This window comes from Chanodichthys erythropterus, chromosome 10 (assembly GCF_024489055.1).
Source record: "Chanodichthys erythropterus isolate Z2021 chromosome 10, ASM2448905v1, whole genome shotgun sequence".
NCBI lineage: Eukaryota > Metazoa > Chordata > Actinopteri > Cypriniformes > Xenocyprididae > Chanodichthys > Chanodichthys erythropterus.
In genome coordinates this window covers 34981217-34988800 of record NC_090230.1, presented here as the reverse complement: position 1 = coordinate 34988800, position 7584 = coordinate 34981217, and positions in this window count along the sequence as shown.

The following is a 7584-nucleotide window of genomic DNA, read 5'->3' as shown; positions in this document are numbered from 1 at the left end:
AAGACGCAAAGTTTGTTCTTGTGAGATGTGCTGACCCGTGTCATTTCCTGTTTTAAGATATGAGAGCATCAGGCAGGATGATGATGTTTTTTTATTCTCACTATCTGTGTTGAGATACTCACCTCTTTTCACAGACAGGGACTCCTAGCTGGGAAATCCAGCTAAAACCAGCCAGCTTCCGAGGTACCAGAACTGGTTTTGACCTGAAAGGCTAACTTGGTCAAACTGGTTAGGGCTGGTAGGCCATCTATGCTCACCAAGACTGCTTTATTTGATCACAAATACAGTAAAAACAGTAATACTGTGAAATATTATTACAATTTAAAATAAGTTATTTAAAATCTAAAATATATTAAAAAAAATATTCCAGCATCATTACTTCACATGATCCTTCAGAAATAATTCTAATATGATGATTTGCTGCTCAAGGATAATTTCTTATTAATGTCAATGTTGAAAACAGTTGTGCTGCTTAATATTTTGCATTCTTTGATTAATAGAAAGTTCAAATGAACAGCATTTTGATATAGAAATCAATGTATTTACTGTCACTTTTGATCAATTTAATGCCACCTTGCTGAATAGAAATAATTTCTTTAAAAAAAAATCTTACTGACCCCAAACAGTTGTTTGAAATATCTTACAACCCACTAAAACAAAGAAAGGGCACATTTCTATTTTTGGCTTGTTTGTGGGTTTTAAATCAAAAGGCTGGTACAAAAGACTCACGTACAATTCCAAGAAATGAAGAAAGATCTTTAATCCGTTTGTAATCTATAATCGCAGATTCTTTCATAACCAGTTGTATTTATATCCTCATTTCTTAGGTCTGTTTTAAATGTTGGAAAAAAACAGCATTTTTGGTAATTTTCACAAAAATTTCATGGCCCCCAGAATATGCTGTTGTATGAATATCTGAACATGCAATATGTCAAAAGTAAGAACACAGCCTCTGCTTTTGAACAAAAAAAAAAAAACTTTTATTCTAGCTTGATGCATTCTTTCATGCAATGAAACATTCTTTCATTTTGTCAAAGACCTGGATCATAATTAGAACGATAATCAAAACATAGATGGGGTAGAATGAGTCCATCAACACCCCTAACGCTTGCACAGTCCTATAGCTGATCCTGGGTTGACATTTCATTCAGTAACATTAAGCAGTTTTGATTTACATGCTGTTTAATGTTGATGATCGCGTAATTTACATATGATATCGCTTGTTTCTGCATCTTCTTCACATGTGTTTTGATCAGGAGATTCAGTACTCTTTCAGAAGATGTGTCATAGTGCCTCCCTAGCGTACAAAGGCCCTTTCATACTGTATGTGAAATTCGGCATGAATGTTCGCCGCGATGATGGTCTTGAATCGAAACAATAGATCCCTATGAGGCTATTCACACTGGGCGCAAACATTTGAGGATTTTTTTCCCAACTTTTTCCCCTGTTGCTCCACGATGAAACGGGCCATCCAATTAGAGTTGCGCCTTAGATCACGTGCTCGGAGCAGCTGCTGTTGCACAGAAGGGTGAGAGTGGTGGCGCTGTTTCAAAAACTAATGTAAACAAACACCAAAATGACAAATTATAAGCAGATTTAGCATTCAATCCATTCAGTCCACGTACAAAGAATGCATGTCTGCCCATTATCGTATCAAACCCCACTTTAGGTCATAAGTTATTATAATAACTCGATGATTTTGAGCAAAACGTTAATAATCATATACATTTCGAAATATAGCTTGATGCTAATTGTACCTCTAATTATATTTTATGATGTATTCTTGTAAGCATTATAGATAGTTTGTGTTTCTAATGTAGTAGCCTACCAAACTTTATTCATCTTAATTTAACGCTGTATACTATGTAGCGGGCAATGTATGAGACGCGACAAATGCATTGTTATTTGGCACCACCTAGTGTGCAGGTAGAACATGATCAGTTGTTTCGCGTTCGGTGTGAAAAGGTCCATTCTTGCGCGATTTGCCTTGCTTTTTCACATCGCGTTCAGTGTGAAAGGGCCTTAAAGCGGAACTCAGTAAGATTTGCAAAGCTCCCCCTACAGGTTTCTTCAGTGAATCACACTGTCGTAAATACTCCCAGCGCAGCTCTGGACTACAACGCTCACCAGCGCAGTAGTTTTGCAAATAGTTTTGCAAATAAATCTTGATGGAGGTGGGTAATTTTCAAAATTGTCTTATAAAGTCATAATATATACATTGAATTACCCTAAAGCATTTTGTTACTCTCGCGTGAACGTGAACATGAGGCGAGATTGTGTCGGGTCGGCGAAGCTCAGCTTGCAAGTGCTGTTTTCTGGCGTAGACGTGAGAGGGGGTTAGTATACGCCTCAAACACACCACTACAAGTCAATTAACCATCGTAAGGACTTAGAAAACTATTTATGAAGGTAAAAAAAGTTACTTAGTTCTGCTTTCACAGTGAAAACACTGAAAGCCGGAAAATTCCATTCGTTACTTTGAACTCTTTCCCCGCCATTGACGGAAACGAACTTTTTGAAACTAACTTTTGTCACGACACGAGGCTGTCTTCGCTGGACACTTAAAAGTGACGTGATGCACATCCATTTGTCCTTTGTGTCAGAAACAGCGCAAGTGCATGGAGTACGTCAGAAATAGAATGGGGAATCAGTTTACTCGAATCACGGAGTCACGGATTTGTCGCGCCATTCATTAAGTTTAATCTTCATTTCACATAACCCTGGGACATCGTTATCCCTCAAAACTGACATGTCAGCTATTAACCGGGACATGCAAACTCGATGACTATCCTGCAGTGACGTGTTTGTCATGTTCTCAGACCGGTCATATTGAGGTGGAACATGTCACAGGCTGGTGCTACAGTAATTCCAACTTCCATCACACCTTTGTGGGTTCTTTTCTCATTGATTTGTGGTCGTCAGAAATTTCAGTTTCGTTCCGCCCTACGCAGCTCACTTCCTTTTCACCTTGCGTGCAAATAAACCACCTACACGATTCTATGTTTTAAAGGTCTCGTTTGAGTAGGCTGGTTCGCTGTGTTTCTGTTGCAGTTTGACTGACACATTGTTCACATATAAGAGATAAATTAAAAGGCATTTGAGAGCTAGTTTAGATGAGTCCTGTGTCCAAATCACAAGCTGTCATCAGCTCTCTCCACTGACTGATGGCAGTTTGCAAAGTCTGAAATGGATCTGAAGCCTGCAGCTCTTTGACATGTCTTCTGTATGGATTACAGTATGACCGCTGTATGTTTAGTCTAATGGTAATGCTGAGCTGCGCAGTGGACATCTGATATCTCACTGGTACAGACTACAGATACAGCAGAAATGTTTCTACCACATTGCAATCATATCCTAGTGTCAGTGGGACACTAATGATATGTGGTTTCATCTATCGTTTTTTATAACTTCTGGACCTCTCAGGTGGATGGGGTATTGACACAGTGCTGAGTTACGTGATCTTTAGATCATAAATCATCATCGGATCTCATGTATGTTGGAGTACTAATAATTGCTGAGCACAATACACAATTTAATCTGCATTACATAACCTTTTCAGGTGTATTCTTTAGAGGATGTGTTCAATTAAATGAGGATTAATCTGTATTAAAACAAATCAATCATATTTGAAGGCTTTTAACAGGTTAACAAACTAGACATGGAGACTTAGTCAAGACAATCTTTGTGTAGCCTGTATGCAATTTGAAGGCCTTTCTAAGTTTTTTGGATGTCACAATAGAACGATAGATGGATGGATGGATTAGTTAAATGAGAATAAATGTTGAAATTAAATGTTAATTTATTTGTTTTTAGTGAAGGGAAAGACCTGTTGTTATGTTTGACATTTATACGAGTTTCTGTAATGTTGAAGTTTTTGTGGTTACCATGTGCTGAAGAGTAGATATGAAGGTAAACATTATTTACTCTATAAGCAATGACTGCGCTAATGCCAGTGATATCTTACTTGTTCATTAAATATACATGCTAAATACGTTATGTTAGCATGTGTTATGATAGCTGTTGAGTTGAACTGAAATAGATAAAATTAATTGGTTCCAGGGCTACAACTTTGGTATTTGGAGTGACTTAATGTTTTGAGTAATCAACTTAAAAATGTGTGTTTATGGTACAAATTTTGTTCTTCTAACTCAGTATAGCTTGTTGGTTGAATGTAAATTCATTCCAAGGTTGTCATAACGTAACTGTTTGTTGCGTCATTTTATTTATTTATTTATTTATTTTTTTGAGCCAACACATTATTTTTTAGAGTGCACCAGAGTACTGTTTTGTACGTGAAAAGAGCAAGGATACACCTTTCAAGCAGACAGGAGCCATTTTGGTTGGCTGAATGGAAGGATCAGGTTAAAATAAGCTCCTGTAAAAGTCAATGGCAGCCGGATTGAACTGGCCGGAGCTGTAAGGCGAGAGAACTGCGGACGCGGAGAGGGCGGCCCGTACTCCGTGTGAACTCCACTTCACAGCCCAGGGCTGAATGTGCTCTGATAAAATATTTCAACACTCCCAAGTATGTATGTTGAGAAGCAAACGCACACGCAGAGATATTAGGTTGCCGCTCTGGCCACCTCTGTCGTAGGCCAGTCCAAACCAGTTCTTGTTTATCACTGGCACAGTGGCTGCTCTTGTATCAACAACTGCAAGCGAGCAAATGAGACTTGTCACTGCATTGAACATGAACATGACTCATTTGCATGGTGTGCTTGAGTTCAAAGTTAGGGTGCAAGACATAATTATTGTTGGCTTTGCTTATTTTGCTGCTTAATGCTGAATCATTTTGAAAACTCTTATATGAGAGCAAAGCTTTGATGCAGCTTAGCTTAGCTTAGCTTTTTTTTTTTTTGCTTTGCTTTCCTTTAAATTCAATAAAAAAGCCAAAAGACTTTATTAAAATGTAAGATTTTAAATAAATTCTATCACAATTGCTCCCATTGGATTTCAGCTGGTGGTAAATAAAAATAAAAACATTTTAATAGCTAAATGGAATATATATATATATATATATATATATATATATATATATATATATATATATATATATATATATTATATAAAATACACACACATACACTCTAAAAAATGCTGGGTTAAAAACAACCCAAACTGGGTTGAAAATGGTCAAACCCAGTGACTGGGTTGTTTTAACCCAGTGGTTGGGTTAAATGTCTGGGTAGTTTTATTTAACCCAACTATTATTTAAAAAATATATATGGCTGGCTTAAAATTAACACAAAACAGGTTAAAAATCAGACACATAATTACTAGCGCAACAGTAATAATTAAAAGGTGAACATTTATTATTAAGGAATTTAATAAATGTTTATTGTTTAATTATTATTCATTAAACACATTAATAAATGTTAATTTCCAGCATACTTTGGGTTCATTTTAAGCAAGCAATACAGTCATTTTTAAACAATAGTTGAGTTAAATAAAAACTACCCAGCAGGTTGGGCAAACATTTAACCCAACCGCTGGGTTTGTCCACTTTCAGCCCAACTTGGGTTGTTTTTAACCCAGCATTTTTTAGAGTATATATATATAAGATAAGATACACTTTATTTCAGAATCCTACTAGAGATTTTGTGCAGGCAGCAGCCAATCAGGAGTCAATCTGGTACTCCTCTACCACTGGCATCGCAGCATGTCTGTGAAAGGGGGCGGGGCCTGCACTGCTGACCACTGGTTACACTGTCTGACTCGGCTGAAAGTCAGGGTGTCGTGTGTCAGTACTGACCCCTCTGGCAGCACAGTCACCGACCGACAATCCCTGACTCGCTGAACATGACCCTTCTTAGAAACATACCCCGCCGTTTCTGGCATAATGTTACAGTTATGAAAGTGTCCTCCATTCCCATATTTAGATCCATGACATTATGTAAAAAGGAGAGAAGGGTCTTCATGCAATTCTGTGTTTGCACCTATTGCACATGAAAAACTGCAAAATCATAGATGCATTATGTTTGATTTAGGGATACTTTGTTGATATCATATTCCTTGCTTTGTGTTTTAGCTCCACTGACAGACGAAACATGCCTAAAAACAAAAAAGCAACAGACATTCCGTTGTCTGCAAGTCTAGACTTTGACATATGTTCAGAGATCTCTTCACAAGACTCTTTCATATGTGTTGAAGCATGCATGGCAGGTTAAACCGTTCACAAAGAGTGCAGATGACGCAGGCTGATCGTTTTGCTCAGGTTAATCCTGTAGTGCTGTAAACACCTGCCACACGCACAGCCTGTCGGGGGCCTTGTCAAGTTCATCACCTAAAGTACCTATCCTACATGTCTGGAGACAGTTGAATTATTAATACTTGTCAAAAAGAGCCCAGGGCGAAGATACATCATCACTGCGTTCTGTTAAGACACACTTCTCATCCAGTTTTTCTTGATCCTGGATGTGCTTGTAAAGTGAAAGTTGTCACAAGGGCTACACTGCCATTTACAAAAAAAAAAAAAAAAAAAAAATGCTTTTCTTACTTAGTATTTTTGTCTTGTTTCTAGTCCATATATCTAAAAATTCTTACATTAAGAAGCATTTACTAGACAAGCAAAAGTTGTCTTGTTTTGGGGAAAAATAAAGACAAAATTGAGTGAGTTTTTACAATAATAAAAATAAGTTTTGAGTTTTTGCTTTGGACTTTATTATGAGAATCTTTACTATCTTTTATTAGTCAAAAGTCCAATTGCACAAAAGTAAAAGTTTTTTTTTTTTTTTAGCAATTACTTTTAAAGGGTTAATTCACCCTAAAATGAAAATTAAGTAATTTACTCACCCTGGTTTTGTTCTTACATCGAATACCCTCATCCATATGATGGCAGTGAATAGCGACCAGCATTTTTAAAAAAGACACAAAAAGTGTCAGAGAATAGTCCCATGAAACACATGCCATATATTCCAAATGTTCTGGTGGTATACGATAGGGTTTGGTTGAAAACCAAACAAAAATTGAATGTAGGGGAGAGTGGGGTAAGATGAGCCATTTTTTACTTATGAGGGCCTCAAGATAAGGGGAAATGAGGCAGAAGTATAATGAAAGTATTTAAAGTAATTTCAGGATGTTTCCTATCATTTTAAATGATCGGAATACATATATGACAAAGGGTTCTAAAAATATGGCCTCTTAAAAAAAAGTGTTCCTCTGGCTCAATTTACCCCAGGTTAGGGGTAAGTTGAGCCGAGTCAGTAGGTGAGTGTATACTAACTGAATCTGAATCAAACCCATGTGAAATTTTAAAGATAATGTACCTATTTTAAAAACTAATTTAATAATCAAATTTCCTTTTACAAATATTCCTTGTAAAAATATTTTAAAAATATTTCTTTTTTTATAGCTAAATTAAACAACATAAAACCAACCAAATGAAGCTGAAATTTCAGTATCTTTAATTGTTTGCATTTCTGAAACAATATGTTGAACATCAAAGTTGTAACCTTCCCATAAACAGACTAAACAGAGAGTTTGTTGAGAAAATTCAATAAAAACTAAATAAGAATGAATAAATGTCACTGAAACTAATAAACATTTTAGTCAAAAGGTTCTTGACATGGTAGTTTTTCTGCAATG